Source organism: Elephas maximus, chromosome 9 (assembly GCF_024166365.1).
Source record: "Elephas maximus indicus isolate mEleMax1 chromosome 9, mEleMax1 primary haplotype, whole genome shotgun sequence".
NCBI lineage: Eukaryota > Metazoa > Chordata > Mammalia > Proboscidea > Elephantidae > Elephas > Elephas maximus.
In genome coordinates this window covers 82,835,591-82,856,476 of record NC_064827.1, presented here as the reverse complement: position 1 = coordinate 82,856,476, position 20,886 = coordinate 82,835,591, and the positions used below count along the sequence as shown (strand labels likewise).

Genomic DNA, 20,886 nt, shown 5'->3' with positions numbered 1-20,886 from the left:
AGATGCTGTAAGACTATTTCACTTGTAAGTTAGTTTATGGTATAAACCTCCCAAGCGCAGTTTTGGCGAATCTGTTTTATGTTGTCTTAAGGAGGTACAATGGTCAATGGTTGGATCCTGCTAAAGAAAATACCTTCTTAAAACAGAACCAGGTTCTGTGGAAATCAATTATAAAATTCATTATGCATTTGAAAAAGTGTTCTGAGGCCTCCTAACCAATAACCTTGTGTTTCTGGCTTTGTTGTTTCTGATTTTGGTTTGTTCTTAGCACTTTGTTATTATACTCTCACTGTTTATGTATCTGTTTGCATGGGTTCACCAAAGATAGGTACGTTTTGGACATGCAGTGACGTAACAGTGGTAAATTGTAGTATTAATTAGACAGGTGTGGAGGTGTTGGTGCCAGGAAACTTTTCTCATGGTCTGTGTGTTAACATGTGCTTGGAAAATACTTCCACGAGCACAGATTTCGAGGACCCATCACGTTTTACAGAAAGCAGAGTTGTAAGGTTTTGATGGGAATCAGGGAGGTGGGGTTGAGAACTGTTTTTTACATCACGTCTGCTGCTGCTTTGGGGCCTAGTGTGAAGTCCCCATATTTTAGCATTTTACTTTGTCCCTGGATAAGGACATCATGCTTGATAAAGTAGATGGTCAGCAAAAAAGTGGGAGAATCCCTATGAGGTGGATTGACACAGTAACTGCTGCAATGGGCTCCGACAGCAACGGTTGTGAGGGATGGCACAGGACGGGGCCATGTTGCCTTGTGTCGTTCTTAAGGTCGCTGTGAGTCGGAACTGACTCCATGGCACCTAACAACAGCAACAACTTTGTAAAAATCTTAAAAGTAGTCATCCAGGATGAGTAACTATTCACCCAAGCCATTCATCTTAGGAGAGCAGGCTTTTGTGTGTGTGTGTGTGTGTGTTTTCTCTTAAGAAATAAAAGCTGAGGGCTTGTTAAATGTGTGATAATTCATTATGAGAAAAAATTAGTGAAGTTCATCTGGGTAACATGCTGCTTTTCTTGACTTTAAAATTCCATCTGTTAAAAAAATAAAGAGAATAAGAATATTTTTTTAACAGTAAAAAAAAATATCTTCCTTTATGTAAGATGTATCTGTATATGAAACATGAAATATTTGCTGCCTTAGTTAAATGTACAAATTGTCTAAATTTTAAGATCTTCTGGACCCAACAACCAAAACGTAAATTTTGCTTTCAGCATACTTGACAGGAACCAAAGAGTTAATGAAGATAAAAATGAAAGCATCCTCAGTGAGATAGGTTTGTTCAAATTATTTCTGGGTCATTGAGCTTCTATTTCATGATGAAGGTAGGAGTCTGGCATTGAAGGGAATGAGCAGAGGGAACAGGATGATAGGTAAACAGGTCTGAGATCTTAGAGTTACTGCCACCTGAGAAAGCAGGCTTTTATTTCACAATGACCTGTCAGCCCCATCTGCTTTCGTGGAGCTTCTGTTTTAATAGACTGATGAGAGAGTTTAGGGGCCCAATTCAAGGAAAGATTTCTGTTGTATATATACTATTTCTTCCACCTGTGCGTGGCTCATTTGGATCCATATGTGTCTAGCTAACTAGTTGTTACCCTCCTCAGATGATGCAAAAATCCACGTGATGGGATGTTTATTTATAGAAATAATAATGGGTGATCTGATTCAGAGTCACATTGCCAGCTAAATAATCATACTTTTAACATGATTATTTGGTTTGGTTTTTACTTTTGAAAGGTGTTACTTCATCATATTGCAAATCTCTAAGCTGTTTGCTGCTGCAACACCCATGTTCTCTGAGGATGAAGAGAATTCTTGCCTGGGAGGGGAGCAGGACCAACAGCCATCACTTCCCCTACTACCTTGCCTGGTACTTTCCCTATGACTCCAGTGGAAAAGGTTAGAGACCCATACCGTAGGCAGTAAGGCACCACTGCAGCAGGTTTGGACAAGAGATGAAAAGTGTTGTTTTCTGGAGATTAATCTGGAGGTATTCTGGGAGGCTTCGAAAGGGGAGTGAGACTGGCAGGGGGAAGACCAGTTAGGAGATTGTTGAAGCAGGGCCCATTTGAGCACTCTGCAACATCCCGTTTTATCTACCTTGACCAAAGTCCGAAGTGTGCCTATGCTTATAATGAAGAGGCATTCCCTCCTGAATTAGTTAGACCTCCTGGGATGCAGTCAACAAAAACCTGCTGTGATTAACTTAAGCAAGAAAGGGTTGGTTTTTGTGTTTATTTTGCTTTTTAATGATGCCATCACTCAAGGATAGTGTCTGCCAGAAAGGACAAAAACCAGGGGGCTCCGGGGATGTCAGGAGCAGGAACGAAACAATGGTCCTTATGGGGCCCTGTGGGCCAGATGATTCCGTGTCAGTTACCTTCCATCACTATATTTGCGCTCATACCTTCCATGGAGAAATAATCACGTTGGCCTAACCTAGGGTAGTTCCTCCCTCTGTGTTCAGGGTGAAGTCATGTATTGGCAGCCCCATAGAGGTACGTAGTGTAAGATGTAGTAATTCCTCAGAGGAAGAGGGGCAGGGCAAGGCAGAAAAAGCAACAACATGATAAAACAAATTTCTATGAGTACAGCGCACTCATCTCACACAGGACTCAGCTCATTGGATCCTCAGAGTCCCCTTGAGTTAGGTAGATAGGACCAATTGTTTTTGTTTTACAAGTTAGAAGACTGAGATCCAGAGATGTACAGTCCTTTCTACTGGGCCATGCAGCTGGAACACCCACTTCCCTCTCTGATTATAGCTCATGCTGGTGACAAGATTTGGACTACCAGGCTGGTAATTTTTCTTAAAAGTTTTTTTACTATGTAATCTGACCTATACAAAGGAATATATGTAATGTATCTGTAAATTATGCAGCATAATGGTAAAGCCAGGAGCTCCTCACTCAAGAAGCAGAACAGAACCATTGTATGCTTCTCCCCAGTTCCTGCCTCTCCACCCAAGGTAACCACCATCCTGATCATGCCTTTCTCTTCTTTTTTAAAATGTGCTTGTAAAACGGTACGTGAATCCCTAAATAAGGTCTTGTTCAGTTTCATCGGTTTTTGAGCTTTATAGAAATGGTGTCATGCTGTGTGTTGTTTCTGAGATGTATCCATGTTGTTGGTTGTGTCTGCAGTTTAATAATTTTCATTGTCATACAGTAGACCGTTCTATGACTGTACACTATTCATTCTCCTGTCAATGCATGTTTGGGTTGTTTCCAATTTTGTTTTTTAAATAATGCTGGCATGAGCATTCTTGTACATACACAACATAAATTTTTAAGTCTTAGCTCAAGCCATGGAGCCAGGGCAGACCCCTTTCTGGAGGGAGAAATGGAGTGTTAAGAGCAGTGAGAGCAAGTAGCTTTTTCACAAGAGTCACTTGAGTTGTGAAATGTAATGGCATGGCTTCCTGAAACCACTCAGAGGAGGGATGCCTGCTCTACTATATAAAGGGCTCCAGAAGTGGCTCAAGTTAAACAACCTGGGTTCTACGATCAGAGCATTCCACTGACTTTTTTGTAGATAGAGACCTCTTCGGTTTTGGTGTGTGAGTTTAAAGGGGGTTTTAGATTGTTTCTGCACGTCTGTAGGAAAACATTACCAAGTCATTGGAACTCCAGAGCAGTCCGTGAATCAAAGGCAGGTTTTGGTGATCCTTTTCAGTTTCCTCCTTCACCAAGTAATCACTGCCAAGAATTGTCAGAACGCCTTAGATGTATATTTCAGAGCCCTAGTCCCTTATCTGCAGTTTCGTAACAATATAAACCTGTTGCCATCAAGTTGATTCCGACTTACAACGACCCTATAGGACAGGATAGAACTGCCCTATGGGGTTGCCAAGGCTGTAATCTTTATGGAAGCAGACTGCCACATCTTTCTCCCTCGAAGCAACTGGTGGGTTCTAACCAATAACCTTTCAGTTAGCAGCTGATCAATTAACCACTACGTTACTAGGGTTCCTTCACAATATAAAAAGCCAAAAATATAGAAGGGGGAAAAAGGGTGGGGAGGGACAATCACATTGATATTTTTTGAGGCTTTTCTTTTATACAGTTGAGGTCAATTTGGCTTACCTAAAAGCCAAGCCTGCCTTTCATTGTTGGCCTGGAAGCCCCAGGGCTTCAGCACCCGTCAGAAACTTTAGGAGTAGACACCTGTCTGGGAGCTGTGTTTGACCTGGAAGCACATGCATGTATCCTATTCATGTGTATGGATGGACAGATAGGGCATATATAGGAAAGGAGGTGAGGGGAGGGACAGGAGGACTGATAGGTAGGTGCTCAGTCAATATTTGCTGAATGAATACATGAATGACAGACATACAGGCGTCTTTCAGTCTTCAACAGTTTGTCCATATTGGCTGTAATAGAGACCTTTTCCGTACCCAAGGGAAGAGGAGTAAGGCATTTATACTGTTTTGATTTGCAAACTCTCAAGGCAGTTACTGGCTTAACTTCTACTGTCCTTGTGAGTCTTGCGATAATCAACTATAGCCTGACACTCCAAATCCTAATGTGAAATCTAAACTTTTAACGGTTTATGTAATCTTTAAATACATTGTAGTTCTCTTTGCCCTGTTTGGAGGCTCTTCTCCTGTTGTGTAAGTTAATAACTCATTATATAATACATCCTGTTTCCATTCTTTGAAGAGATGAGCTCAGTTATCCAAAAATAAATCTAGCTATGTTGATATTTAGTTTCAGTTAATCTACTGCCTAACATCCCATTATTAATTTTCTTCAAATAATCAAAATATTGTAGGAGCTTAACTGAGTCAGACTGGAACAAGCAGCTGGCTTCTTTCAGCATTTAAAATACGAATCTACAATTTTCGACTGATCCACTAGATACAAAGTGTAAGAAAAGAAAAAAGATAAAGCTCCAACCATATTTGAAATATACCATTATATTTTACAAATTAATCTTTATGTTGTTTGATTTATAGGAGATACAACTCATTCATCAGTCTTTTTAAATCCACATTTCAACCGATCTTCAATTTCTTTAACATAGTCATGCCATGCTTTTGAATGGCACATCTTCGTTGTAAAACCAGGTTACTTTACCCCAAGCTCACTGAGGTAAGGAAAGACTTTTGGACAGCTAACCTGTTGAGCTCTTTGGAGCCTTGATTTTTCCACTGGGCTCAATAGTTCTCAAGCTTTAGTAAGGCTAACATTCACAGTGTAGTTTGTAGAAAATGCGTATTCTGGCAAGGCACCACAGAAATTCTGATTCAACAGGTTGGGGGGTAGGACCTAAGAACTGCATATCCCAGGTGCCTCAGCTAAGTCTCAGGTAATCTGTGGGTCACATTTTAAGGAACATGATGTTAAACCTTTTATGCCTTTGGCATTCCATTGAAGGCTAACCTTTTCAGTAAGTTACAGCTCTGGTATGAGGTATAAGATATGTAGCTAAAGCATTAATTCATTCAGTAAATAGTTACTGAACACCAAGGGATGAAATCACAGTTCCAGGTGCTATTCAGCATCGACCAAGCAAAGTCCCTGCACTTGCAAAACCTGCGTTATAGTATGGGAATCGGACAAGAGACAAGCATATTGTTGTATAATATGATTTCAGATGGTAATAGGCTATTGAGGAAAGAATTCAACAGGGTAAAGGGCTGGAAAGTGGCACAGGGTGCTGTTGGGGGGTGGGATTAAGGAGGCCTCTGTGAGTAGAGACCTACGTAAGGTGAGGTCATGAGCCGTCTGGGGGGGGTCAGGGTCCAGGAGAGATAGCACAAGTACTAAAGACCCTTGCCTGAGGGCAGCTGGCCAGTGATGTCAAGTAAAACCAAGGAGACTAGGTAGCTAGAGTTCAGGGACCAAGGGGAAGAGAGGGAGGTAGAGAGAAGAGGCTCCTGAAGCAGTCGGGGAGTAGACTCTTACTGGGTAGGGCTCAGGTTTTTTGTTTGTTTTAACTTCAGTTGTACGAAATTGAATTTATCATAATCTTTGGTGTATGACACACTGTCATCATTGATTCAGTCACTGCCCTTTCAAATTTATTTAGTAATATAGTGAATACTCATGAGTGAACCTACCAACCAACCCAGGAGCCAGAACACCATCTGCAACCTGTATGTATCTATAAGTACCTCATACCACTCTGTCGCATCCCCTGCCTCTGCCCTACAGGGAATACTTATCCCTCCTTTTGAGCATTCTTCTTCCTTTTTGGGGGACTTTATCTCATATATATGTATGGCCAAACAATATACTCTTTAATTTTGCCTGTTTCCCCCCCCCCCCCAAAGAAAGGTGTTAATCTGTTATCTTCTGGGACTTCCTTTTTTCACTCAGCATTTGTTTTACTAAAATTTATTCAAATTATTGGTTTAGCTATAGCTTATTCATTTTTGTGATCTGAAGTATTTCGTTATATGAATACATCCTAATTTATTTATCTGTTTTTTTGTCAGTCGCCAGTTGATTTCTTTCTGAGTTTTTTGGTTTGTTTTTGTTTTTTGTTCTTTGTATCATGAGCAGTCCTGCTGTGAACATTCTTTTTCATATCTGTTGGTACCCATGTGCTAAACTTTCTCTTGGATCTACCCCTAGGAGTAGAATTGCTCTGCTTAGGGCAGTGATTCTCAACTAGGGGTGACTTTTGACCCTCAAGGGACAAGGAGCCTGGGTGTCAGAGCGGTTAAGTGCTTGGCTGCTTACTGAAAGGTCGGCAGTTTGAACCCACCAGCTGTTCCATGAGAGAAAGATGTGGCAATCTGCTTCTATAAAGATTACAGCCTTGGAAACCCTGTGGGGCAGTTCTGCTCTGTCCTGTATAGGGTCACTATGAGTCAGGATCAACGAAATGGATGAGTTTTTTTTTTTTTAAGAGAAATTTTTGTCTCAACTCAGGCAGGGGGAGTGCTACTGGCATCTAGTGGGATGATAATAGGATTGCTGCTAAATATTTAAAACAAGACAGCCCCCACATCCAAGAATTATCCAGTCCAAAAGTGCCAGTGTTTTAAAACCCTGGTTTAAGGCATGCAAATACTCAGTTTGCCATGATAATGCCAAAATGTTTTCCTAAGTAGTTGCACAAATTTACACTCCCACCAGCAATCCTCAAGTCGTAAAACACATTTTTCCCAAAGTCAAAGACTTGAATAATAACTTTTTGTCCTTCAGAAATTTCTGAAGATCATCCAGTGTAAAATTCTTTGATGCTTGGTGTCTTATTCAGCATCATCAGTGGTCCAGGGACAAGGGTAACAGAGATTCTTTCAAGAGGTCTACAGGATCAAAACTATTTTAATGGTAATACTGAGGCATTACTTTCCTTTTTCACTCTCATTCATTCATGAGTTCACAGTGGAGCTTTCCAGAGACTACGTAATGTGCAATGACATCATCACACTGACACCTAATAGCTTGTATATTCTTATGTTTTAAACATTTCTCAGTTTTAACTTCTAATTTGGTAAATATTGATAGCTACATCCCACAAAAACAGAAGCTCTTTGAGGTCCTTAATAATTTTCAAAAGTGTAGAGAGGTCCTAGATCAAAATATGTGAGAACTGCTGCTTTAAGGAGAAATATGTCCAACAGTTAAGGAAAAGTGGTTCAAAAATGTTGCAAGTTTACTAGTGATCAAAAACTTTGCAGTTAAAAAAAAAAAATCAAAAAGTAAAAGGCAACAGGAAATGTGGGACATTCTATAGGACAACTAAATTTCTTCAACAAAGTTGATGGCATGGGGGAAAATGAGAAAGATGAAATACTTAAAAGAGACTTAACAGCAATATGTAAACTGTGGACTTTGTTTGGATCCTGATTCAGACAAACCAACTGTAAAAGGACATCTGTGATGCAGTCTGAGAGATTTAAACATAGTCTGAATTTTAATTGATACCAAGGAATTGTTGGTAATTTTGTTAGGTGTAATAATAGTCTTGTGGTTTGAAAAAAAAAGGTCCATATTTTTTAGAGATAGATACTGAAGTATGTAGAGTTGAAATAACATGATGTATGAAGTTTGCTTTAAAATACTTTTTAACAAAAATTTAAAAAGGAAAGATAGAAAAAAGATAGATAAAGCAGGTGTGACAAAATCTTGGTCATTTTTTAGTTGGGATGGTTGTTAGATAATCTCTCTTCCTTTATGTTTAACAATTTTCAGAATCAAAAATAGTATGGATGGCTATCTACATTCAAGCCTCTGTACATATCCTCCAAATATTACAGAAAAACAAGAAGAACCAAACAAAACTACAAAAACCACACCGTAAACACAAAAAAGAAAACCAAGAATGTCCACACTCCAACTTACATGTAAGAAAAACAAAAAAATTCAAGTGAGCTATCACTTGCACTCTCGCTGTTAACCTTTGCCGAGTGAAAAATGCCTCACACAAAAGAGTACGTACTCATTGATTCAATTATGTAGTTTTTGAACACGTAAAATATAAAGTGAATAAAAATCAGAACAGTGTTTACCTCTAGGAGGGAGGGGGCAGGCATTGACTAGGAAGGGCATCAGGGAACATTTTGTGGTGGTGGGAGCGTTCTGTATTTTGATAGGGATGTGCTTTATATGGCTATGCGCATTTATCAAAATTCAGAGAATAGTACACTAAAAATTTGTACATTTCATTGTAGACAGATTTTACCTCAAGAAAATTTAAAAGTAAACATCAATATACTTGATCAATGTATGCATAAGATGTTGTTGCTATCGGGTGCTGTTGAGTCTGTTCCGACTCATAGCGACCCTGTGCACAACAGTACGAAACACTGCCCGGTCCTGCGCCATCCCTACAATCGTTGTTATGCTTGAGCTCACTGTTGTAGCCACTGTGTCAGTCCACCTCGTTGAGGGTCTTCCTCTTTTTCACTGACATGTACTCTGCCAAGCATGATGTCCTTCTCCAGGGACTGATCCCCCTGACAACATATCCAAAGTATGTCAGACGCAGTCTTGCCATCCTTGCTTCTAAGGAGCATTCTGGTTGTACTTCTTTCAAGACAGATCTGTTCGTTCTTTCGGCAGTCCATGGCATATTCAATATTCTTCAGCAACACCACAATTCAAAGGCATCAATTCTTCTTTGGTCTTCCTTATTCATTGTCCAGCTTTCACATGCATATGATGCGATTGAAAATACCATGGTTTGGGTCAGGCACACCTTCATCTTCAAGGTGACATCTTTGCTCTTCAACACTTTAAAGAGGTCCTTTGCAGCAGATTTACCCAGTGCAATGCGTCTTTTGATTTCTTGACTGCTGCTTCCATGGCTGTTGATTGTGGATCCGAGTAAAATGAAATCCTTGACAACTTCAATTTTTTCTCCGTTTATCATGATGTTGCTCATTGGTCCAGTTGTGATTTATGCTGAAGTGCAATCCGTACTGAAGGCTGTGGTCTTTGATCTTCATTGGTAAGCGCTTCAAGTCCTCTTCACTTTCAGCAAGCAAGTTTGTGTCATCTGCATAACGCAGGTTGTTAATAAGTCTTCCTCCAATCCTGATGCCCCGTTGTTCTTCATGTAGTCCAGCTTCTTGTATTATTTGCCCAGCATACAGATTGAATAGGTGTGGTAAAAGAATACAACCCTGACGCACACCTTTCCTGACTTTAAACCAATCAGTATCCCCTTGTTCTGTCTGAACAACTGCCTCTTCATCTATGTAAAGGTTCCTCATGAGCACAATTAAGTGTTTTGGAATTCCCATTCTTCACAATGTTATCCATAATTTTTTATGATCCACATGGTCGAATGCCTTTGCATAGTCAATAAAACGCAGGTAAACATCCTCCTGGTATTCTCTGCTTTCAGCCAGGACCCATCTGACATCAGCAGTGATATCCCTGGTTCCACGTCCTCTTCTGAAACCGGCCTCAGTTTCTGGCAGTTCCCTGTCAATACACTACTGCAGCTGTTTTTGAATGATCTTCAGCAAAATTTTGCTTGCATGTGATATTATATTGTTCTATAATTTCCACATTTGGTTGGATCACTTTTCTTGGGAACAGGCATAAAATATGGATCTCTTCCAGTCAGTTGGCCAAGAAGCTGTCTTCCCATATTTCTTGGCATAGACGAGTGAGCACCTCCAGCGCTGCATCTGTTTGTTGAAACATTTCAATTGATATTCCATCAATTCCTGGAGCCTTGTTTTTCTTTCAGAGCAGCTTGGACTTCTTCCTTCAGTACCATCGGTTCCTGATCATATGCCACCTCTTGAAATGGTCGAACATGGACTAAGTCTTTTTGGTATAATGACTCTGTGTATTCCTTCCATCTTCTTTTGATGTTTCCTGCGTCATTTAATATTTTCCCCATAGAATCCTTCACTATTGCAACTCGAGGCTTGAATTTTTTCTTCAACTCTTTCAGCTTGAGGAACACTGAGTGTGTTCTTCCCTTTTGGTTTTCCATCTCCAGCTCTTTGCACATGTCATTATAATACTTTACTTTGTCTTCTCTAGCCACCCTTTGAACTCTTCTGCTCAGTTCTTTTACTTCATCAATTCTTCCTTTTGCTTTTTTGCTCAACATTCGAGAGCAAGTGTGTTCTAGGAATGAGCAAATAGGAAATAAATTGTGGATGATGGGAGCCAGATTTCTCCCTTTTGGAGAAGGAAATTACATATGTAAAGGAGAATACTAGAAAGAGCCTTTGGCATTGGATTGGAATTGGAGATATCAGTATGAACTAATTGCTTTTGATGTGTATAGACAGATATGGAAATATCACACACATACATACGCTCACACATATGCACAAACATATGCCCTAGCTCTGTTTGCTTAGAGGGTGTAGAAGCAGTGAGACCCCAGAAGCAATGAGCACATCTGTCATCCGCATCTTAGTTTCTAGATATCACTGTCCACTAACAGTCTTCTTAGAGAAATTTCAGTTTCCAGAGCAGGCAGGTAAAGTGCAAGGTGAACCAGGAATATTTTGTTATGCCAGAGAGTAAAAGAAGTACTCAAAAAATGATAGGGACGTGTTAAAAGGATGCAGAAGCCAGATTGAAGGGGTTCCCACAGGCCAAACCTGGGACCATTGAAGATCAAAATAAATAATGATACTAATGGATTAAAACTCACAGAATATAATCCCCATGTCCATACTGATATAAATGAATACTAAACGAATAAAGAAATGGGAGCTAACAGTTCTTTTCAGTAGAACGTGAACTAATAAATGTAGAAGGATTAAGAAAACTGGGTAACTATCATAGTAATAATTGTTTCAGGAGGAATCAAGACCTCAAGAATTACAAAGCGTTGTTAAAATTATTGAGTAGAAGTTTGATGAGAAGCCATATGTTTGTGTGTGCGTGTGTGTGTGTAGAAAGAGGGCATGCAAGCAAATGTGACGTAATGCTAACATTTAGGGGATCTAGGTGACATATATATAGGAATTCTTTGTACTATTGCAACTTTTCTGTAAGTCTGAGATTGTTCAAAATTATTTCAAATTAAGAAGCTAACTTTTTTTTTAAAGAATAGTGTAAATAATGTTTATTTAACAAGCTCTTATATAGCCAAGTATCGTTCTGGGTGCTTTACAAATGTGAATTCACTTAGTTCCCCTAACAGCCCTATGTTGTTGTTAGTTGCATTCAGTCGTCTCTGACTCATGGCTACCCCATGTATAATAGAATGAAAAATTGCCAGGTCCTGCACCATCTTTGTGATCGTTGCTATGCTTGAGTCCATTTTCGCAGCTGCTGTGTAGTGGTTTCTAACATAGGGAGCTCATCTTGCAGCACTGTATTGGACAATATTCTGTTGTGATCCACAATATTCTGTTGTGATCCATTAGGTTTTTTTTTTTTTTTTTAATTGTGCTTTAAGTGAAAGTTTACAAATCAGGCCAGTCTCTCATACAAAAATTTACATACACCTTGCTATACACTCCTAATTGCTCTCCCTCTGATGAGATAGCACAATACTTCTCTCCCTTCTCTCTCCTCGTGTACATTCGGGTAGCTTCTGGACACCTCTGCCCTCTTATCTCCCCGCCCAACAGGAGATACCAACATAGTCTCATGTGTTGACTTGATCCAAGAAGCTTGTTCTTCACCAGTCTCATTTTCCATCCCCTATTTTTTTTTTTTATTCCAGTCCAATCCCTGTCTGAAGAGTTGGCTTTGGGAATGGTTCCTGCCCTGGGGTAACAGAAGGTCTGGGGTCCATGGCCTCCGGGGTTCCTCCAGTCCCAGTCTGACCATTAAGTCTGGTCTTTTTGTGAGAATTTGGGGTCTGCATCCTACTGCTTTCCAGCTCCCTCAGGGTTTCTCTGTTGAGTTCCCTGTCAGGGCAGTCATCAGTTGTGGCCAGGTGCCATCTAGCTCTTCTGGTCTCAGGCTGATAGAAGCTAACATTTTTAAGCATGCACGTTTATATTTACATATTAGATAAAATTATATGTGTCTGGTCTAAGCCTCCATTACCTCTTGCCTGATTACTGTAGTAGCCTCCTAACTGGCCTGCTGTCCTGCTTCCACCCTGCCTCTAGGCAGTCTCTTCTTCGTGTAGCCAGAGTGTTTTAAAACGGAAGTCAAGTCATGTCTCTTCTCTGCTTAGAATTCTGCAGTGGCTCCCCATTTCCCTCAGAGTAGAAGTTCATCCACCTGAGTCCTTATGATGGCTCATCATCTGCTCCAGCCCCAGACCCTGCCCCTTACACGCTCCCCTCACTCACCAAGCCTAACTCCTGTTGTAAGGGCTTTACCATTAGATATCCACAGGGCTTAGTCCTCATAGCCTTCAGGGTTTTGCTTTTATGCCCCTTCTCAGTGAGACCTTCTCTGACTACCATGTGTAACTACCTCCCCACTCCCTATTTCCTTGGACATCATTTTTTTTTTTTAAAATAGTACTTAACCGCTTTCTAACATATGGTATTTCCTTATCTATTCTGCTTATTGCCTATTGTCTGTTTCTTCTTAAAAGACTGTAAATCTCCACAAGTGCAGAGATCCTGTCTGGTTTGTTCAGTGATGTGTTCCAAGTCCCTAGAACCTCTAGACCCCTAGTACCTGACACACGGTAGGTGCCTAGTAAATATTTGTTAAATAAATGAATGTGTATATGTGTAGAAAGAAACTTAAAAGATCATCTTCAAAGTACTTAAATGAGCTATAAACCAAAACAGAAACCAAACCTGTTGCCATCTAGTCAGTTCCGACTCATAGTGACCCTGTAAGACAGAGCAGACCTGCACCACAGGGTTTCCAAAGAGCAGCTGGTGGATTCGAACTGACATCCTTTTGGTTAGCAGCTGAGTTCTTAACCACCGTGCCACCAGGGCTTCCAGAGGAACTATGGGGAACAATATGTGAGACTAGAATTCCAGACTGTGTGCAGTCCTGGTTGTAAGGGGAATAGATATGTACCTATTTGTAGGTATATTTGTGAACTGTCTAGAATGGATATATATACACCCTATTGTTAGTACAATGGAGACCTGGTGGTGCTGTGGTTAAGTACTTGGCTGCTAACCAAAAAGTTAGCAGTTTTTGAACCTACCAGCTGCTCCACGGGAGAAAGATGTGGCCGTCTACCTCTGTAAAGATTACAGTGTTAAAAACCCCATGGGGCAGTTCTACTTTGTCCTATAGGGTCACTATGAGTCGGAATAGATTTGACAGCGACAGGCTTGATTTTGGTTTTACTGTTAGTACTGGTAAATCCCAGACTTATGACAGGGTAAGCTACACTAAGAAGGGAGGAGCTTATCCTTCAAGCAATGAGGAGCCAACAGAGGTTCTTAAGTAGCAGACTGGCTTAATGAGATCAGCTCTTTGAATGATCATGCTGGTGTGGAAGATGGAGTGGAAGTGGAGGGTCTGGAAGCAAGGAGACCAGGACACCAACTAGAAGGCTGAGGCAAGAGATAAGAGTAAAGAAGATGGGGCAGAGGAGCTGATCTGAAGGAAAGAGACAGTTCATCAAGATGTGTACTGTATGCGGCATTGGGAAGGGGGATGGGTCATTGCTAGCGGTTACAGTTTGGGGTATCATAGTAGTTGATCAGTAAGCATTTGTTACAAGAATGAAGGTAAGGACTAGAAAAGAAAGCTGATAAATTGGAGGCAGGCTAGGGGAGAAGTGGTCTGGAAATTAGGCACCATGAAAACAGATCCAACATTTATCACTGAATAAAAATGAATTAAATAATCTTAAAAAAAAAAAAAAAAAAGATAATAGTGGTACTGTGCATTCATTCAACTGACTTTTCTGAATTTTGAACACACTCAAGTTTCACTCAGACTCACAAAGGCAAGCGCAACCTATTTTTACCAGACTAATTAAAAATATGATGTATTCAAAATATTTAAAAATAAAATCCAGTAAAAATCCTTTGGAGTTAGAATTATTTTCTCCAACATTTAAATTTACTACTGTAAATGCCAAGCTAATGAAATACACCTGTTCAAGGTGGTGGAACGTGCTTTCCAACTCTTTGGGACAAATGCAGTTGAAACACATTGAGGAAAACTAGAGATCTGAATTGATGGATCTTTACAGAGTATATGTCATTAAAAATGATAGAATCTGATGATTACTGGCATATTGGGATTTTTTGATGGGAGATTTGAGGGGTAGGGAGCTTAACTAGTCTATCGAAGAAACGATATAAGCCTAGTAAAATAATATTTGCCCAAAAATAGTATAAATTACTCCTCAAAATTAGTTCTAAGAAAAAAAAAGTTATTAAATTTGACTTTGTATGCTCTTGTCAGAAAATAAAAACTGTACAACACAAAATGTTTTCTTTTTATGTCTTAGCTGTCAGAAAACAGAAAAAAGATAGACCGCCCAAGCATGTTCTTAAGCTGCTCCATTCTGGTGCCTGAGAGCACCAATTCTTTCCATTGCTTTCCGTGGCCATTATCTTTTAAGAAAAGTATCTCACACACTGTGCTTTAACCTGTAAGCCACCAGAAATTCATCTGGAAATGAAGTACAAATGTTAACATATACTGAACATAAAAACAAGAGTACCAAAAATACAGAGCTGCATCAGCGGGTAACAGGCAGCATGAAGAGAAAAGCTTCAGAGTTTAAGGTTTAAGACCAATGTCCCTAACCTTCTTTTGGAATTAGCTACCCTTTCTAATGAAAGTCATAGGCCCTCTCCTCAGAAAAAGGCACATGAGCACATCTACACACAGAAAAACTGCAAGGGGTTCAGAAATTCCTTGAAGTCTATCCACTGCCTCCCACTTTATGGACTCAAAATGAAGATCCCTGAGATTATGACAAGAGCTAATCTTCTCTTAGAAGATTACCGGTAAGTAGGAATAGGACAAGAGCCTCCCACAAAATGACATTTCTATGTTTTAATAGAACACCACATCTAAAGAGAACTTGCCTCAGAAAGGTAAAAGCCAAGCATGGCTTTGGCATCCATACTTAGACAGAAGCACTGCACATATTTTGGCTATGAAACTTCAGAATCAAGTGGGTACAGAAAAACTACCGAAAGACCATGACCTTCTCCCTGTGTCGGTACTATAGTTTCCTGTTCTCGTTTTGCTCAGTCTTGAGATCATCTCTGTCAGTAGAGACGGTGGATACTGCAAGGGTGCAAGGGGCCAGGCAAGTAGCTCCATGAGCAACCAGGACAATGTGGGAACACGTTTCATGGCTAGAAAAGAATGAGACAACATCTGGGTTGCTTCAAGTGATTTATTTTTAAAAAAGGATGAAGGTTCGAGCTCTCAAGTTCAAAAGACCTGGGTCTGAATTGTCACTCTGCCACTTAGTAGCTGTGTGACCTTGATCATCAAGACTCAGTTTTTTCATTCGGAAGATGGTGATAAACGTGGCTACCTCCTAGGGTTCTCAATAGGGTCAAATGAGAAGGTGTGTATAAAGTACTGAACACTGTGCCTGGCACAGAGAAATCTCTTAAGAAACTTACTGGAGAAATCTTTATTATCAGCCAGTATTTATGTACCCAGTGAATTTTATACATGAAAGGACAATTTTTTTAATAAATTTTAATTCTAAAAATAGTGCATGATTATTATAAATCTGTAAGTTTATATGTAGTGTTTCCAACCCCCAGAGCCAAATAAAGATTGGGTTTCTAAAGATACTGGTAACAAAAGGCAATAACAATGAAAACTTAAAAAAAAAAAGAGAACCGACTTATGACAAAGTCACCCGAAAGGAACCCCGCAGTAAGTCGAGGACTACCTGTACTAACAGTAAAACCAAAACCAAATCCGTTGCCATTGAGTCGATGCCGACTTATAGTGAACCTGTAGGTGGCGCAGTGGTTAAGCGTTCAGCTGCTAACCAAAAGGTCCACAGCTTGAATCCACCAGCTGCTCCTTGGAAACCCCATGGGGCCATTCTACTCTGTCCCATATGGTCGCAGTGAGTAGGAATCGACTCAATGGCAGTGAGTTTTTTTTGTTTAGGACAGAGTTGAACTGCCCCATGGGGTTTCCAAGGCTGTAATTTTTATGGAAGCAGACTGGTGGGTCTGCTGGTGGGTTCAAACTGCTGACCTTTTGGTTAGCAGCTGAGTGCTTAACCACTGTGCCACTAGGGCTCCTTTGTAGTGGATGGGGCCAGGAATGCTAAACCTTCTGTAATACAACAACCTGTTCCATCAGAAATGCCAGGAGCACCTCCACTGAGAAACCTTTGAGCCCTGAGGATACCCAGGCAGGTTATCAATTTACCTTTCCAACCTTATCTCCTCCTGCCTCTCTCTTGCCCTGCATTCCTGGCCACCATCCACTAAATGCCAATAGTTCTTCCCGCTAACCGGGACAAACAAAAATACCTTGTCATTTCCAGAAGCTCTGTAGGAACCACGAGATTACCTAAACACTCCATGCTCGTTTGTTTCTGTACTCCGTGCCCACTCTTCCCTCTGCCTCTGGTGCCCTTTTCCGCCTTTTGTCTCCTTCTGTAAAATTGCTCTGCAGCCTTTTATGTTGAACTCCAGTGTCATCTTTTAAGAAGCCTACCTTTACTTCCCCAGGCTGAGATAGTCTTTCTTTCCTTTATGTTCCTAAAACACTGTTTATGCCTTTATTATAGTGGTGCGCTACGTTACAGACATGTTTGGATAGATCTTAAATGGATCACTTTGCTTTTAAATGTTATTCGATGGTACCTACAATATTATATACTTATACTACGGTACGCACAGCCTTTGTGAAGATCCAAGAAGGGAAGTATTGTGATCTGGCTAATACGTTTAACATCTGTTGTATTCCACCTGTGTTACATAGCTTTCGTTACAAAACACCAGGGAGCTTTAAGACGAAGAAGGGATCACTCAGAACTGTATTTAGGACAAATAAAAAAAACACAGTGTAAATTCTTGTTGGTCTTGTTGTTAGAACAACGGCATTGATCAATAGATTCTTTAGATTCCTTGCAACTCGTCTCAGAGTTTGTATTTGGCCAAATGGAGCCATTCCTCTCAACACCCACTGCAGTCAATAATGTGAAGCAAAAATGATGTTACTCTTCCTGAATCATAATCTTTGTCTTGAGGAGTTATTAACACAGGAGCCCAAGCTGCTATTTCCTTTAGACAATGGGTTGTCCTGTTTCAGATTTATACACAGCAATAGAATCTCATTAGCCCGGATTTATACTGCATAGACCAAGCATGTAAATAATTGAAACCTTCCAGGGCTATATTATATCTTCAACTGATTTTAAAAGCAGTTTATCTTGGTATTTTACTTTGTTACTTAATCCCAATCTACACAGTTGATTTTTCACCCGGTTTGTCTTTTCATTGTGTCTGCATTGAGATAAAACAGTTGCTCAATTTTAATAAAAGTGACATATATAATTCATTTCTGTTGGCAGTTGAATTAAGAGTATGAGTTTACACTAATATGGCCTATGGCATTATTAATTATATAGATGATGTTGCATAGAATTTTAATTAAAATTAACTAATTGTGCTATGTACGGTTATAGTAGTAGTAGTTGTCATCATTCTCATCATCGTCATAATTAACCCAACTCATTAGCAAATTGGAGTAAGCATGTGGGCTGTAGAGCCAGATGGCTTGGGTTCAGATCCTTGCTCGGCCACTTGTGGTTGTCTGGCCTTGAGTAGTCAATCTCTCTATGCTGTCATTTCCTCCTTTGTAAAATGGAGCTAATCACAGTCCTACCTCATGGGGTTGTTGGAGGATTGCATGAGTTCATTCAGATAGTGTGCTTTGAACTTGCCTGGCTGAGGGCAAGCTCAGGAATGTCAGCTGGTGGGAGTGGTGATGGAGTGGCAGCTAAGTGATTTCTAGGAGACATTTGTTGAAGATCATGAATTTTTGTAGGCCTTGTTCATGCTAACTTAACTACCATGTTAACTTTTTATTATAAACTATTAATATAAGAAAATTTTTATTTCTGTTGAAAAGCCCTTTGTAAATAATATGAACCTTTTTTAAAATATAAGATGAAAATATATGACTTTCTTTTCTTTCCCTCGTTCTTGAATTATATTTTTAGGTAAAATTACAGACAGTCTTTGCGACTACTTATAGGGTAACTAATTGTAGCCCTGGTGGCACAGTGGCTAAAGCAATCAACTGCTAACAGAAAGGTTGGCTGTTCGAAACCACCAGCGCCTCCACAGGAGAGAGATGTGGCAGTGTGCTTCTGTAGAGATTTATAGCCTTAGAAACCTTAAGGGGATGCTCTGAGTTGGAATTGACTAGACAACCCTGGGTTTTTTGTTTTTTTTTTAATTGTTAATCATGCTTACTGCAGTACATCTACATTTCTCCAGTTCTTTCAGTTATAGATATGTAAGGCATTCAAACAGAATTTTGGAGTAAAGGCTTTGTTGGGTTTTGTCTTAAAGTTAAATATTATAATGTTGGGCACCAATTATTCAGGATCTCCTCCCCGTTCTATGGTCATTCCTTCTCGGTCTCCTTCACTGATTTTTCTTCCTCTTCCCAGCTTTAAACAGTATGTATCCCAGGGCGCAGTTCTCAGATCTACTCCCTTCTCTGTCTGTTCTTACTCCCTAGATGACCTCATTTATCCCTTGGTTTTATCTATGTTCCGTTTGCTGAAGGTGCCCAAGTGTACATCCTTAGTCCAGGGCTTTCCTCGGACTTCCGCCTCAAATCCATCTGCCTGCTCCATGTCTCCACTTGGCTTGATTTTCATACTCGTTGCTCCGGCAGTGTTCCTATGTCAGTAAGTGACACCCCCATTCTTCCTGCTGCCCAGACCAGAATTCTTAGAATCACTCTTGCCTTTTCTCTCATAGCTCATAACCAGTTGATAAATTCTGTGGGTTTTTTCTTAGAAATACATCGAAAATCCAGCCACTTCTCACCAACTCTACCCCATTACTCCAGTTCAAGTTACCGTTCTTTTTCACCTGTGTTATTGCAGCATCCTCCCAACTGGCCTGTCTGCTTCTACCCTTGCACCTCTGTAATCTCTTCTTTATACTGCAGCTAGAGCACTACTTTTAAAAGGTCACTCTTCTGCCCAGGACACTCTGATCACTTCTCAGCACACTTAGAAAAGTCCCTACATGATCCTTAAGGGCCTCCGTGATCCATCCCATTCCTCTGCCCCACTACCTCTGACCACTTGCTGCAGGCTACCTTCCCTCTGACCACTCTGGCCTCCTCACTGATCCTAGAGCCCTTCAGGATCTTTCCTGCTTCTCAGGACCTTTGTACCAACTGTACCTTCTACCCCTGGCTCTCTCCCTTTCTTCCTAAAGATTCCAGGTCTCCCCTGACCACACTGTTTAAATTAGCACCCCACCCCACTCCCTGACATCTATCCTGTGCCCTGCTTTATTTTTTTCATAGCACTTTTCACCATCTGGCATGTTATTTATTAACTTGTTGTCAATCTCTACTTACTAGAATGTGAGTTCTGTGAGGGCAGAGATTTTGTGTTGGTAACTGCTGTATCCCCAGTGGCTAGAAGAGTGCCTGGCACGTGCTAAGCAGTAAATATTTATTGAATGAAGGGTTGGGCTACTTTGCAATGTAGTCTCACACCAGCCCTATGAGGAGGTACTGTCCAGAGTGGCAACATAATTTCCCTGAGGCCTCTAGCAAATAAGCTGAGACTTAACCCCAGTCGGAAACCCTGGTGGCATAGTGGTTAAGTGCTATGGCTGCTAACCAAAGGGTCAGCAGTTCAGATCCACCAGGCGCTCCTTGGAAACTCTACAGGGCAGTTCTACTTTGCCCTATAGGGTCACTATGAGTCGGAATCGACTCAACAGCGCTGGGTTTTTTTTAACCCCAGTCAGTCAGACCAAACTGCTGATTCTTTCTGCTGTACTTACCCATTTCTAGATGTTTCTAAACTACTACTAAATCTCTGAGGATTTTATCATGCCTTTGAAACCTTACCATCTTGATTTCATTCACCATTATCATCAAATACTTTCTGAGTGCCTGGTTTGCACAGAACTTGTGCATGTCACAGAAGATAACAAGAGGGTCAGAACCTCTACTTGCATTCTCCAGTGAATCCCCCTAGAGTAATATAAGCCCCTGGCTGTAGAACCATTGTCTTTCTTGTTCCCTGTCATATTTCCAGGACTTAGAACTGTGCTTAGCACAAAAGGAGGTACTCTGTTAATATCCACTGAATGAATGAATGAAGACAATGGTACAAACAAAGGCTTGCAAGAGTTAAATTACCTTTTTGTTGTTGTTCAATTCAACAAAGACTTACTGAGTGCTGCCCTATATTGGGTACTATGCCACTGGGGTTTTTGATGCCAGTGGTTCAGAGAATCATTACACTCCCCTGGGTACTTGTTAGAAATGTTAGTTTCACCCCAGAGCTAATGGGGTGGAGGAGGGAGGATCTGGGTATCTGATGCAGATGGAGTTGGACTGGGG

General features: G+C 40.5%; 1 protein-coding gene across 2 annotated transcripts in view; it reads left to right on the top strand.

Annotated features, from left to right (window-relative positions):
* Window positions 1-20,886, top strand: part of MED27 (mediator complex subunit 27) — a 230,266-nt gene that overhangs the window by 151,282 nt on the left and 58,098 nt on the right. The gene's annotated exons all lie outside the window — the stretch shown is intronic.